Here is a 15558-nt window from a genome sequence, read left to right on the forward strand (position 1 = left end):
CAGGGGCTGGGAGCGTGTCCAGCCAGCGCCTGTTCCTGCTTTCAAATATCACCTGGAGCCCCAGCTCGGGGGGTGCAGGCAGCTGAATTCCAGGGAACTCTGTCAGGTGCCCCCAGGGACATTGGGGGGGGGGGGCTGGGGGATGAGGGTTACAAACAGCAAATTCTATGGAACATGAAGCTGTCCTTGCCCTGACCCTGCTGAGCTTCCCTGGAAGCTCTGCTGGGTCCTGCCACAGCTGGTGTTAAATAGGCAGCTCTGCATGGGAATATCCATGCTCCAGGAGGCGCTGGGAGGCTATGCCAGTGGCAATTCAGCAGGGAATTCAGGGCTTTGGGTAGAATTCATCTGAACTAGCAAAGCCAACCCCCAAATCTGCGCACCACCCAGGGAACAATCTTTGTGCTGCCCTGGCAGCCAAAGCCCCTGGGCTGGGAAATGTCAGCAGGCAAATGGATGGAATGATCTAAATGCCAGCATCCCCCAAAGGGACAATGCCATCACCTCCCTTTGCTCCCCAAGTGTCCACTGTGTTCCCCACAGGTGCCCTGGGGATGCCAGGGAGGTGCCTTTGCCCACAGTGCCTTTCTCCTGCCCCTCTCCAGCCTGAGGCCTCTTCTCCCTTCCCTGCCAGCTGCTGCCAAGGAAGGAAGACACAGTGAGTGCTGAGTTGACCTCCAAATAGTCCTTCCCTCACCTTGAGATGACCTGAGATTTTACCCCCAAAATGTCCCCATCTGCCTCCTTCTGAGTTCCTCATTTTTTACAAGGAAGCATTCTTTCTCTGCTCTGGAGATTACCACAAGATTTGCCCCCAAAACTTTCCCCACCTGTCCACTACCTCTTTCCTCATTTCCACCTCAATCTTTTCATTCTTTGCCCTACAGATGCTTTCAATTTTTACCCCTCTGAACTTCCCTACCTGTCCATAAGTGATTACCTCAGTTTACCCCATCAAGTGCATGCTCTCTGCTACAGATCACCTCAGATTTTACCTCCAACATTTTCTGCACATCTCCACCACTGACTGAGTACTTTATTTTTACCTCCAAATACTCATTTTCTACCATGGAGATTCCCTCAAGTTTTACCTGCCAGATTTACCCACCTGTCCACAGCAATTCCCTCAGTTTACCTCAGGATGCTCCTGCTCTCTCCTAGAGATGACCTCACATTTTACCCCCTCAGTTTTCCCTACCTGCCCAGTTCTGATCACCTCCTTTTTACCTCAAAACATGAGTTCTTTCTTCTACTGATGAACTCGGATTTTATCACCAAAATGTCTATTTTGTCCCCTGTACACTGACTAGATTTTAAAACCCAAACCACGCAGGTTATGTCTGTCTTACCCCCAAAATGTTCATTCTGTCCCCTACAAATTAGGTCAGATTTTTTCTCAAAACCACTTATGGTTCCTACATAATTACCTCAGGGTTTGCCCCCCACATTCTACCTCATCTTGACTACTGATCACCTCATTGCTTCCTCAATATGTTCATTCTTTGCCCTACAGATCTTCCCAAGTTTTACACCCCAAATTTCCTTGCCTAGCCCCAGTGATTGCCTCAGTTCATGTCAGTGGTCACACTCTCCCTAGAGATTACCTCAAGTTTAACCCCCAAAATTTTCCTTAACTGTCCACAACTTATTACCTCATTTTTACCAAAAAAGATTCATTCTCAACCTTTAGATCATTTCAAGTTTGACCCCCCAAAATTCCCCTACCTGTCCACTACTGATTCCCTCATTCTTCCTTCAATATTTATTTCCTTTCTACCATGTAGCTTCTATCAAGATTTACCCCCAAAGTTTTCCATCTGTCTACTACTGCTTACCTCATTTTTACCTCAAAATGTTCTTTCTACAGCTTATTTAATATTATTTTTACACAAGTTTCCCTATCTGCCCACAACTGATTCCCTCATGTTACCTCAGTGTGTTCATGCTCTCCCCTAGAGATTAGCTCAGATTTAGCCCCCAAATTTTCCCCACATGCTCAGTACTCATCACCTCCTTTTTCCCTCCAAGTGTTCATTCTCTGCTCTTGAGACTTTGTCAAGTTTGGCCTCCAAAATTTTCCTTCTTTGTCTATTACTGAGTACCTCATTTTTGCTCCAAAATATTCATTCTGTCCCCTACAGATTACATCAAGTTTTACCCCCCAGTTTTTCCTTCCTGTACAATATTAACTCTTTTCTGCCCCAAAAATGTGCATTCGTTCCCCTAAACATCACCTCAGCTTTTCCCTCAAAAATGCCACCTTGCTCTGCTTGACATCACCTCCCATTTTCCTACACAAACAATTCTTGTGTCCCCTCTCAGTCACCCCAGGTTTTCAGCTGAAAATGTCTCCTCTGTCCCCTCAAAGTCATCCCAGGTTTTCCCAGTGAGGAGCTGCAAGGAATTCAGGCAGGGCCAATGACACCAGGGAACAGCTGTAAATTCAGAGGCAGAGAGAGAAGATCTACCAGGAAAGGGGAAAGGTTCAGAAAACATTTCTGCAATTAATTAATAATTATTTCCAGTTCCCCACTGAGAAGAACACAACCTCACAGCTGTTAAGGCCTGACAGTTCCCTGCAGGGAGAGCTCAGCCCATGTGCCCAGAGGCAATCGCAGCATCTGCAAGAAAGAAAAAAGCAGCAAAAGGTGATTGCTTCTCTTTCAAAGTTATTTCAAGTGCTCACACCCAAACCCACCTTTGCTCTTGATTCTGGCCGGGTGCATGGTGAGCAGTGGGCACAGGTCATGTCATCCATGCTGGTGTGAGTGATGCTTTCTGGGGGAAAGCAGCTGATCTCCAAAGTTCCCTTCCTGCCCCGTGCCTGATCTGCACAGGAGAAAACCTCTTCCAGGAAGGGACTGTGCTCCCTCTAATGCCATTTGCCCAGTCTGTTCCATGGGGATACTGCCAGCCTGGGGCAGCAAAGGCACACGCAGCTCTCAGCACTCCCTGCTCCAAGCACAGCTCTGGGCTCCTTTGCACACTGCCTCTGCCCTGGGGTTTTCTCCAGGAGAAGCCAAGGAATTGCTCCTGGAAGGGTGCAGATTAAGTTATCCCAAAGGGAAGCAAAGAGTAAGTACTCCAGGAAGAGCCCTTGGGATCTGCTGGGCTGAGGTGGGAAGGGGACATTCATTCCCTGCAGGGCCAATACACAACAACCTCCAAGCCAAAGCACAGACTGGCAGGTGGGGTCTGACAGCAGCACTCTGACAAACCTCCTTGTCATTCTTCCCTGCAGTGACTTTTGCAAGCAAACTCTGAAGCTGACAAGCCCAGAAGCTCCATCCAGCCACTCTGGAAGGAAAGGATACTCCCAGGGATGAGGCACATTCCCAGCAAACTCTCCCAACACAGCCTGGAGGCAGCGCTGGAGCTCGGGTGTGGGGCTGGGAAGGGCTGCCAGGAGCACGCAGCCCCCAGGTGGGGTAGCAGCGGCAGCAGCAAATTCCCACAGGCTGATGGCACAGCAGAGAGACAAAGGCCAGCAGTGCCCACGGGAGGTGCAGGGTTAATTCTGCTCCCTGCCCTGCCCCATCCCCGCAGGAAATCTCCAAGGGGGAGAGAAACTCTCAGGGTGCCCAAAATGCAGCATCTGTCACCCTGATCCAGCTTCAACTCAGCATGGGGGGCCAAACTCCCCCCACAGGTAAACACTGAGCTGACCTGGTCAGTCTCAAACACAGCCCCAGTTCTCACCTCCAGCCTGCTCCTGGGGCTGCTGCCACATTCCTGACAAGGAGCCCCTTTGGACAGGGCTCTCTCTGTGTCTCAGGTGCTGGGCACTGCAGGGACCAGGGCAGCCCCCTCTGGGGACAATTGGGGATTCATCCCACACCATGGGCAGGACCAGGGGCCCTCCAGTACAGGCTGGTGGGGCCAGAGCCCATTGGGTTTGGCTGCTCAAACACCAAAGCTTTTGGCAAAGATGGGACAAGTTAAGTGGGTTTTCCTGGCCTGAGAGAGAGAAGAAATTGTTGAAATTAAGCATGGCAATTAAGTCCACTGTGGAAGTCAAAGGCTCCTGGCTTTCCCACTCCTGTTCTGATTGCTCACTAGAAGGTTTTATCCATAAAAAAATGAGAGGTGGCACCAAATAAAAGAGCTCTTTTTCAACATTTTTCCCCTACTTACTTTCATACCTAAAAAGGATGTCCATTTTTTCTTAGTGTATTCTTTGCCTAATTTTAACAGAACTGTTTTCCTTCCAGGCCCCACTTGTGGGTTCTTCACTCCTTTGCCATTGGACTTTGGACAAAGGAAGAGAAGCATCTGCTCCAAACGGGTGTCATCCTATGGGGAACACCCCCTGTACCAGCCCCAGCCTGGGCCAAGCACGCTGCCTCACTCTCCCCATTCTGGATGCTGGCTCCAATCCAGTCTGAGTTTTCCCCTGTTTTCCATGTCTAAGGACAGGAACTTGTCCTGGTCAGGGTGTAAGGCCTTAAACTGCACCTTGATCTGGGGGGCTGGGACTGGGATTCCAGCAGGGAATTCACTGTTTTACAAATAAAAGTTATTCCAGGGAGCTGCTGCTTCACCACACAGTGTCAGCAAAAGAGAGAGAACACCAAAGGTGTATCCAAAACCAAGGATGGAATGATTCCTCCTGCTTTGAGTGGGATCCGGGCTTATGCTGCCCTGGAATGACAAAGAACTTCTCCCTCAGCCCCCTAGAGAGCCCTCAAAAAGCCAAAGTGCAGCAGGGAAGGAAGGAAAGGCACCTGCTGGGGACAGCACAGCTCCAGCTGCTCATGGGGACTGGGACTGAGTCTGGAGCCAAAAGCCCCTTCCCAGGCTGGAGGGGCTTGCCTAAAGCACCACCTCTGGGAAGCAAAGGGCTATGGAAGAAATGGAGTGGGAATTTACAATAATAATCATAATGGATCGGGAAAGAGCAACAACAGAAGCAACAATCATTCCAAGGGAGCAGGAGGGATGCTGAGCTTTAAACAAGGTTTGAGTGAGGCAGCAGCTCCTGGCAGTTCTAACCCACAGCTCCAGCTCTGCGATTCCAGGAGCACTGCAAGCTCCTCCTGCCCAGTCCCTGGCTTTGCCTCCTGCCAGTACTCGGCACCTCGGGCACGGGTGGCTGCGAGTGCTCCAGTGCTGCTGCCCCGAGGGAGCGGGAAAATGGCCACTAAACCCCTTCCCACTGGGCTGGCTCCGAGCTCTGCCTGGGGAAAACATTTGGCACCCCTGGCATTTCAATGCAATCAGTTTCCATCACTTTGAAGATGCATTGAATAAACCCAGGGCACATAAGTAAACCTCTCCCCATAAGGACAGCCCCAGGGAATACGCAATTCTTCCTATGCCTGGCCAAAGAAACCAGGAGCCAGGTTTTGGGGAAGAGACTCCAGACTCTTATCTCCTTCCCTGGCTGTAAACCACTTGCAGAGGCTTTGGAGTTCATACAAGCTTGTCAGGATTTGGCTACTTCATTTAAATTCTATTCAGATACTGGAATGGAAGTGTCCTAAAGGCACCTCACTCAGACTTTAAGCCCTCTACCACCAAAGAATTTAGATGCTCTTTTCTTAGGAACACCCCACCTCTGCTTCTTTAGGTGTCTCCATGTGGGACATCAATTAAATGCGGACAAATTTTAGAATGCAGCTTCCAAGTCAAGTTACCTGCTAGGAAATTACTCCAGCTCTCTGGCACCTTGGGCTGTTTTAAACACAGCCTGGCCCTTCATGGCTGAGGCTCTGAGCTACACAACTTGTGAGCTGGCAAGTAACAGCAGCTGAGGTCTCATCCCAGCTGTACACAAAAACAGGGAGTGGGGGCTGCACTTGGATACATGCAGGCAGGGTTGGGCCCCTTCTGAAAGGTTCAATCCCTGTTTTTCAGAGACTCAATCAGGGATAATGACATTTTCACAAAGCTCTCTTAAGGCACGTGAAAACCCGAGCAAGAAAATGGAATCAAAGCCTTTGTTCCACTGGCCTCACGCCCCAAATTCCAACGGGACACACAAGTCCCTCTCCTCGCAAGGCAACGTCTCCTACCTGGATCTGTGCCTTCCCCAGCCTTTGGTGGCCGCTGTCTCCATCCTCCCACACCTCCTCATCTTCCTCCTCAGCAGAGCAAGCACAGGGACACTCACCAGCCTGCTCATCCCAAACCTGGGCAGCAGGGATGGACTGCTGGGACCCCCTGGACAGTCACCCCTCTGCTGGCCACCATCCCTGCTCTGCAGTCCATTCCCGTTCCTGGCCTGGCATCTCCTTTGAACAGGATGTTAAACCACAACCACTTGCTCTGCTGGGTTTTGGGACATCAGAGACTCCTCCAAGGCAGTGGACAAAGCTCCTGTTCCCACAGCCTCTGCCTCCCAAAGCCCTGCTAGGGCCAGGCAGAGCAAGGGAAACCCCTCAGTTCCTGCTGGAAATTTCCTCTTGTGCCCATAAACCCAGGGAAATCGTGGCTGCCCCATCCCTGGAAGTGTTCAAGGCCAGGCTGGCCGCAGCTTGGAGTACCCTGTGGATGGAATGAGGTGATCCTTAAGGTCCCTTCCCACCCAAATTATTCCGCCATTCCAGGATGATTCTGTGATCTCTCCCTGCATTTATTTTGCATCGTTTCCTCTCTAATCTGAATTCCCAAATCAAAATGATTTTTTAAAGAAATCATTTAAAATTATCCCAGGAATAAAAAGGGGTGCATCAAACATACAAGAATCATTCCTACCTCCATCAAATCATTGTTAATTGGAAGCCTCTTTCCTCATCTCTGTCCTTAGTTTTCCTTTCCTAGGAAACCTTATGATCCCACAGTTTCTCCAAGAGATTTACTGGGATTGCAGAAAGGTTTGCTTTGTCAGGGAGGCAAGGGGGTTTACAACACTTGTTCCTCTGCATCTTTATCCTTTCACCAGCTTTCCCCTGGAACGGTGCTGCAAGAGAAGTTCAGAATTACTAGAAATGGATCAGGTTCACCTTTTTTCCTCATTCTTTCCCAACGACTTCCAAATGCTTGGAATTATCCTCAAATGAGGCCTAGCAAGCTACTGTGAAAACATCAATCAGAGGAACATCTTGACAAGAGAAAACCACATCCAGCAGCAGCCAAAACAATGCCACTGCTATTCTTACCTGGTCTCCAGGTGCTCCAGCCAGAGCTCCCAACACCCACTGCCATTCCATGGGAGTGAGGAGGCAGTTTTGGACGTGTTCTTTGCCACGGGATGGGATAACAGAGCCCAGAGGGTCTTTGTGTCCCTTCCAAGCCACCCCATGATTCCATGATACCATCAGCACCTATACCAATTCCATTCTGGAAAGCCCAATTCCATTCCTCCCATCAACTCAGAATTTCTCCCTTCCTCTCTCTGCTCCACATCAGGCATGTGTTGCCACGTGCCACAGGCATGGGATGCCTCAGCATTGCCTGGGAATGCCACTCAAGGCTGCCCTTGTGGCCTCAGTGCTCCAAAATGCCCAGCTGGCTCCCGTTCCAGTCAGGAATGTCCCAAACAGCAGCGTGGGGTGTGCCCTCTGCCATCCCACCATTGGGGCAGCTCCCATAGAATGTGACCGACTTACTGGGTTTGGAATTCCCGGCTTAAAAGTCAGGTGGTGGAATATCCTCTCCTGGGAATATCCAGAAGACCAGAAGGCTCCCTGGAAGCCACAGGTCAGGGACAGAGTCAGATGAACGATCCTGAACTGGTTTTCAGGGGATGCATCCCCAGCCTGTGGCTGCAAAAACTCCAGAGCTGGTCCTTCCCCTTGGGACAGCCAGGGAAAACATCCCCAGCATGGATTTCTGACAGGAAAAACCTCACTGCTCCAGGCTACTTGGCTCCTCCCAAATCCAGGCCAGCACTCCAACAGGCTCTAAGGACAAAACAACAGCAAAGACCATCTCAGGGCACACGCCACGAGCTGGGCGTCACATTCCTCACTGGAACTGGGCTGTTCCCACATCCCTGGGACAGTCGGGAGCATCCCCCGTTCCTCACTCTTCCATTCAGGACAAAGAGACAACAGAGCTGTCAAACAGCCAGTGTCTTACCCCAACAATCCAGGGAAAACCACCTTGCTCTGGGGAGAAACATCATGCCCAGTTATGGAAAAAGCCAAAGAACAGTACTGGAAACACTCCCGGGCATGGAGGCTCCCAGCTCCGGAAATGCAGCTCACAGGCTTCTTCCCATGGGAACCCCAATCTTGCCCGGGACTGGGCTCAGGGAGAAAGTCCTGCCCATTCCACCACTCTGGCACAGACACCCCAGGAAGGTGTCCCTGACCATGGCAAGGGGCTGAACAGGATGGTCTGTAAGGTTCTTGCCAGCACAGACCATTCCAGGAGTTTAAGGTGGATTTGAGCAGCTCCTGGGGACATGAACATCACCCACACCTCCCACCTGGCTCAGCCCAGAGTCCATCCAGCACTCACAGAGAGCTGCTGGGAGCTGAAATTCTCCCTGCTCCCCCTGCCTGGGAAACCCTGCCTCCAGCTCCTGGGAAAGGGGAGCTGCATCCTGCTGGGTGCCCCTGGCTCTGGGCAGCTGCCGCCTTCAGGCGGGGGGATGGCTCGGGCAGCTCCGGTGACTGTTCCACCTCGATGATTTTGTGTTTTCCTGCATTTCCCTGGGCTTGAGGGGAGCAGGGGGTGCGGTGGGAGTGCGGGAAGGCAGCAGCGGGGAGGGCAAGGAGTGGGGCCGGGCACCGCACGGTGCAGGGGGGCTTCTGCTGGCACTGGAGGGGCGCGACCGTACGGAGGCGTCCCCGCCGCTGCCGGCCACTGCCCACGGGGCTCCTGCCCGCCCCCGGCGCCACTGACCCCACACCCCGTGTCCCCACACTGGGAACCACCACGGAAAATCATGCTGGAACCTCTAATCCTGAGCCCGAGCCTTGACCTTTTACCCCCTGACCTTTGACCCCTTGACCCATTCCTTGACAACCCGAGCTTTGATCCCTTACCTTTGACCATCCAGCAAGTGGCCAAGATGCCCGCGGGCGGCTACGCCAGCGAGTAGGTGAAATGGAGACCGTGGCGATCGTGCCAGACCCGAAGGCGAGCTCCTCGGGCAAAAAGATCCACGATGATGTCGAGACTCAAAGGCCGATGACAGAGATGGGTGGGAACTGCCCTGCCCAGCAAAGGCTCGGGTGATGCTGAGGAGAAACCCTCTCCCTTTACTTCCAAGGGACCCTCCCACAACAGCCCTCTCCTCTAAGCTAACTTCCAATTGCCTCCTGGAACTCCAAAGGCCTTTCCCTTCTCCCAACCACCGCTCCCAACACTTAGCTTTCTGAAGACAAACGGACAAAATCCATCCTTGGCAGAAAAAATGCATCAGCACCTCAGATGTCAACACGTTCCCCACGGTCCGCTTTGGCAGCTGTGAAAGATGGAGAACAAGGAGAAAATTCAGCCTCTGACAACACACGCCAAAAGAGACCCCTTCCGCAAGGCCCCCTCCCTCGAAACTGCCGAGGCTCAGCGCTTACCTGCTCTCTCCAAACTTCAGCTCCACACCTGCTCACGGTACCTAAGACAACAAAACAGAAAACGTCACTGTTGCCCTCCAGAAGAGCATCCCCGGGCTACTCCACACCACTGCCCCGGCTCACCTCAAATCCTGATCTGACTCTGGAGGTGGCCAGGACAAACCTGCACAATGAAAAGGGACACGCTCAGCACGCTGCCATAGACCGCTGGCCTATCAGCCACCCCACCTAAATGCCAACTCACCTGCTCGCCTCTGGCCCTTGGCACGCCCAGGGCAGCAGCAGCACCTGCAGAGAAGCAAAGCAAAAACACACAAAACATGCTGAGAGACTGTGAAACCACAGCCTCCCTGCTCCGACTGAAGTACACCACACCTATACCTTAGGCTTGCACCCTCCAGCATCCAGGGCCAGGACATCCTGCAAGTGGACCACCTAAAACACACAAACAACAACGGATGCTTAGAGCTGCTCCAAAAATTGAGACCGAGGCCGTAACAACTCATTCTGTCCACCGGTCACTGCTCACCTCGCTCCATCGCCCCTGACTGCCAATATCCGGCATTACTTCCAAAAAAAAAAAAAGACACGGAACAATGCTGTAACATAGTAGCATGACATAGCCCAGCAGGACTGCAGAGAGGGGCAGAGAGGGAAAGCCGGCCAGGATCTCGTTCCCAGCCCTGAGCAGGGGCTTTACTGGCCTGACTGTCCTGTACTACCCGAGCTCTGGGGACAATGAACCAGGCTCAGTCCCTGCCTCACCACTGGCACCCTGAAATTCTGGCACTGCAAGAGTCAGGGGAGGTTTCAGCAGTGATTTCAGCAAGGTCAGAGCTGCTCCCAGCAAAAGCTGTTCTTAGACTACTCCTGGCAGAAGAACCCAGAGTACCTGCCACTGCAGGATGCTTGTGACTTCCAGGTGGAGGAGAAGGGTGGAAACAATCCAAGATGAAGACAGAATGATGAACACAGCAAAGAGGATTTCTGTATGCTCTGCACTGTTTTGTCACGTTCAGCCCTTCCTGGGCTGTTCTCTGCTTGTTGTTCTCAAGATCAACATCTCCGACTAAGGGCGGGTGATGTGAATTCCAAGGAAGTACAATTCAATTCTCCCCTAGATCTTTCCCTAAAGTACAAGATACTGATTCACCTCCCTTCCCACCAGAGTCAATCAAAGACTATCCAAAAACGTAAATTATGGTAACGCGGAATCTGGTCTCCATTAGAAAAATTAATGTAGTATTTTTTATCAGAGCTTTGGTTAAATGTAACAACGCAGGAAGTGCCTGTGCTCAGGTTATTGGAGAGTGCGAGGTTTTCTCATCGCATCAGCCCTGTCAGCTGACAAATGTGGCTGTGCACTAAGGCACAAAGCACCGACGTTTGCACACTACAGCTGGAATCTGCTATCTCCGTGTGCAGACACAACCACTGCTCATCACAGATAAACCCACAAGGGCTGCTCCAGCACTGACTTACCTGGGGAAAAACCAGCACTAAGAGGAGCAAAATAAAAAGCATGGGAGTAGTAGTTTCACCCTGAGCAGCTCCGTGAGACGGGCAGGAATCAGAGGATCCCCTGAGTAACTCTGAACTTGCTTTTCCTGATCACCTTTCACAGAATCCATAGCAGCAACCCATGAACATCCCGTGTGTAGGTTTATTCCAAAACCCACTCGCAGAAACATCAGGATATTGCACCTAAAGCTGCCTCTGCCAGAGGGAAGCAAGAGCTGGGGCTGGGAGAGGAAACAGGCAGGAACTTGCTCTCAGGAGAGGCAGCACGTGGGCTGCTGGCACTGCCAGCAGGAGAACGCAGGTGGGAGCAGGTAAAATTCCAATACAAAATGCAACTGGGGAATGTGACGGTGCAGAGGCTGTAGGTTGGCAGTCTAAGACTTTGGGGTTTATCACAGCTCTGTGAAAGCACCGAATTTTGCCAGCAGGTACCATTCATCCTCCTCAGTGTTGGGGAAGATGAAACAGGAAAGCCTTATAAATATGATTGCCTGACAAAAGATTTTGACAATATGAAAACTATAAGCGACATAGAAATGAAAGCCATTTTTGAAATACCAAATCTTAGTTACTGAACAACTGGAAAACAATGGTATGGCCGACTGAAGGTAATCCCCTCTTGATTGAACAATACCCTCTGCTTGCAGGCAGGTCCAAGGGTCAGAGCAGACCCTACTAGCTCAGCAGAAGGGGTCCAAAGAGTAGTTTTTAAGAGTTAAGATGTAACACTCTATGGTAATACAAGAACTCTTACAGGCTGTATGTAAATGCTATAGGATTTGTATCTTGTATTAGATTGGTTAGTGACAATTAGAATATTCAGTACAGAAGATGATTTATTGTATTGTAACCAAGACTTCAGACATTCTCTCTCACTACTTCTTCACTCTCATTCCTCTCACTCTCTCTCTCTTTACTTACCCGCTTACACTCTTGCTCTCTTGGGCCTGCTCCGAGCTGCAGCTGGCAGCTCTAAGCAGTGCCCCTGTACCCACGCCCTTTGCAATAAACCGCATGTTCCAAGATCTGACTGCAGAGATCTCTCGTCTCCACTCGTCACCGCCCGGTCCAGACTGAACCCCAAAGCTCCCGCACTCAGGACAAGCTTCCAAGAGTTCATCTCTCAATCTGTGCCCCAGTGTGGGCCAAGTGCTGGTGGAGCCTGGGCTGGCACCCCGAGCTCTCACCCCAGCTGGCACCCCCAGGCCTTTCCAACGTGCCACTGCCACCCAAGCCACAATGGTGGGCCCAGCCACAGCTGGGGCCTGAGGAAAGGAAGGAATGAGGAGGGACTTAGGACACAATCCTGCCCTTCAGACAGGCAGATTTACCTGTGCTCCAGTCTCAAGGGGGCTCTCAGTGGATAACTCAAGCATCCCGTGTGGGACACTGGGGCCAAGGAGCAGCTGGAGGCAGCTCTGTCACCTGGGCTACCTGTGTGTAGCCATATTTAGCAATAACTGAATTGATTGAAATAAAGGGTAAAAGCTTGACTCAGCCTGTAACTTTCACCTTTCTTTCAAGTGCAAAAAGAAGCAGAAAAATCCATTCATATTGATGCTTTCCAGCTATGTCTCTTTCAGATTCCCAGGTGTTCATCCCCTCACAGAGTTTTAGCGGTGACACAGAAGAAAGTTCTTTGCGTGCTGCCAGAAAAATGAGATTTCTCCCATTTTTTATTTTTACACCTAAAGTATGAAAACATTATCATCACACAGAATAGTTCTGCACACTCTCCTCTGGGCAAGGGGAAGATTCCCTGATAGGCAGATTCCAATCCCTCCTGTCCATATTTACATCCCTAAGGCCTCAGACCCTCTGGAGGTAACCACGGGGTTCCCAGGTGAGAGGAGTCACTGTGAGAACAGAATTAAACCCCAAAGCACCTCTGAGGAGACAGCGCCTGACTCTGGGAGTGCCTCCCTCTCGCGTGGAAGGTGTGGCTTACTCAGGAGTTACTCCAGGAGTTCCTACTCTGCCCAGGCCAGGCCTGCTCCGGACACTCCCCGTGCCCTCAGAGCCACAAACCCAGCTCAGGGCTGGGCTCAGAGCTCCAACACCACCAGGAATGAGCACTCCCTGAGCCCCCTGCCCTCCCAGCCCTGCTCTAGGCTGGGCAGGCACTGAGGGGCTCACTGACACCTCCAGGGTGGCTCTTTAAAGGTGGTGGCACAGGTGCTCCACAGCAGACCTGTGCCAGACCCAACTTCTCCACGGGCAAGGAAGAACCTCCCAAAGCAGGTGACACAAAAAGCTCTGGTGTGGCCCAGGGACTGCTCAAGGTCACAACCAAAATTAGTTCTGAGCTCAGGGTGGTGTCACTTCAGTTCCCTGCCACTGCTGCCACTTCCTGCCACCTTCAGCTTTTGCTCCAGGCACCAAAATATGATTTTTTCAAGGCCAGCCCATCTAAACTATCTGAAATTGCAGCCTGGCCGATCTCGGGAGCTCCCAGACTCACTCATGAGGATGAAGTGACAGACCAGCAGTGAGCACTTCTCCCTCTTCCAGCCAAGCTGTGAATTGCTCCTCCCTCAGCTTCAGCAACCACTTTTCGTGCCAGTTCCTGAAGAGAATCTTGTGCTGAACATCCATCACTTTTTCAGTGCAGAGCATTTGGCTTCATCCTCAAGCCCTAGAAACACTCAGCTAAACCAGCACTAAAACCTGATTAAACTCGCATCCTGCACAGCACAATGAACTTGGACTTGGGCAGGAATCAGAATATCTGGGAATGAAGAGAACCCAAGAGCTCGGAGAGGTTTGCTTTGCCCTTGTCCTGCCTTGGGCTCCTGGCTCTGCCACAGCAGTTACAAGAAGCAGAGCAGCGACCTCCCCTCCCCTCCTCATCAACACAAACCCCCAAAAGCAGAGTTTGTCTCTCTCAGACCCACCTTGAGCTGTGTCCGCAGCAACAACGAGGCTGTTGAAAGCAGCAACCCCACAGCTCGGCGTCTGCAGGGCTGCACCCTCTCCATCCTACAGCGTCTCCATCTCCCCACAGCTTGGAGTGATCTGTTCTCCCAGTTTAGAGAAGGTGACACCAACCTCACTTTGGTTTGGGTACAAACTCTGAGGCAGACACTGAAGGCAAAGGAAGACGAGGCCTTGGTGGGAAGGGACCTTAAAGCCCATCCAGTGCCACCCCTGCCAAGGGCAGGGACACCTTCCACTGTCCCAGGCTGCTCCAAGCCCCAGTGTCCAGCCTGGCCTTGGACACTGCCAGGGATCCAGGGGCAGCCACAGCTGCTCTGGGCACCCTGTGCCAGGGCCTGCCCACCCTCACACGGAAGGATTTCTTCCGTGTATCTACTCTGAACTGAAGTTTAAGTATCTAAGCTCAAGTTTAGTTATTGCTGAGCCTCTGCTGAAGATAACTGAGACACCATAGTAGGAGAGAAAGGAAACAGGCCTGTAGAACAAACCACAGGCGAGTAACAAACCAAAATGATGTGGCCAAGAACAATTATTGCCACAGAAAAGAAACCTCAGTCACCAAAAACTCCAGTCTATTCCTACATCCTCACCCAGGGGGACTCCAAACACGACACTGGAACTCATGCTCCTCCCAGCTCCACACACACATTGCTGGGACCTCTTGCAAGCTGCTCAAGCTCTCTCCACGTGCCAAATCTGCCCATGGCAGAGGTGCTGCTTTCCTGGCTCAGCTCCCAAGACTCAACTCTCAGTATTTCCACCCTCAATACTGTAAATTTCTGGTGATCTGGAGCAAAGATTTCTGGCTTGCTGTGTGGCTTCTCACACAGAACCTGACCCCAGGGGCTCAGTCTCACTCTCTCCGTGTTTGACACAAGTCATAAAGCAAGAACTGCAAAGACATTTCGAGGCAGTATCAGGGGCCTGAGACAGCTTTTGAGATCAAAGTTGAAATCCACTGTTTCCTTTCATTGCTGTTAAACTGTACTGGAGTCCTGGGGGCACTTTTGGGCGCCACAGTATACAAAAGATACAAAGCTGACAGCATCCAAAGAAGGGACATGGGGATGGGGAAGGGTGTGGAAGGACCATGAAAGAGCTGCTGAGGGCACTGGGTTTGTTCTGGTAGAGAAGTGTGAGGTCAGAACACATCGGGGGCTACAGCTCTGATCTCCGCTCCCTGGGACACAGACAGGACCCAGGGAGCAGCTGGAGCTGGGCCAGGGCAGGCTCACGCTGAGATCAGGGAAAGGCTCTTCCCCCAGAGGCTGCTGGGCACTGCCCAGGCTCCCCAGGGAATGGGCACGGCCCCGAGGCTGCCAGAGCTCCAGGAGCGTTTGGACAGCGCTGCCAGGGATGCCCAGGCTGGGGTTGTTGGGGGGTCTGGGCAGGGACGGGGGTGGGACTGGGTGATCCCTGTGGGCCCCTTCCAGCTCAGGATATTCCAGGATTGTCTCACTCCCCAACAGGGGAGAGTCTGCTCTCACACAGAGCTGCAAACACACTGTGCAGGAGGCAGCAAATGACAACAATTGACATTGATACATTAATAAAGCCAAGATATTAAGCAAGCCAAAAGATAAATTTTCCCTTTTGTTCCTGACCAACAAGACCTGTCCCAGTCCCAGTCCAG

This window comes from Coloeus monedula (assembly GCF_965178545.1).
Source record: "Coloeus monedula genome assembly, contig: HAP1_SCAFFOLD_181, whole genome shotgun sequence".
Lineage (NCBI taxonomy): Eukaryota > Metazoa > Chordata > Aves > Passeriformes > Corvidae > Coloeus > Coloeus monedula.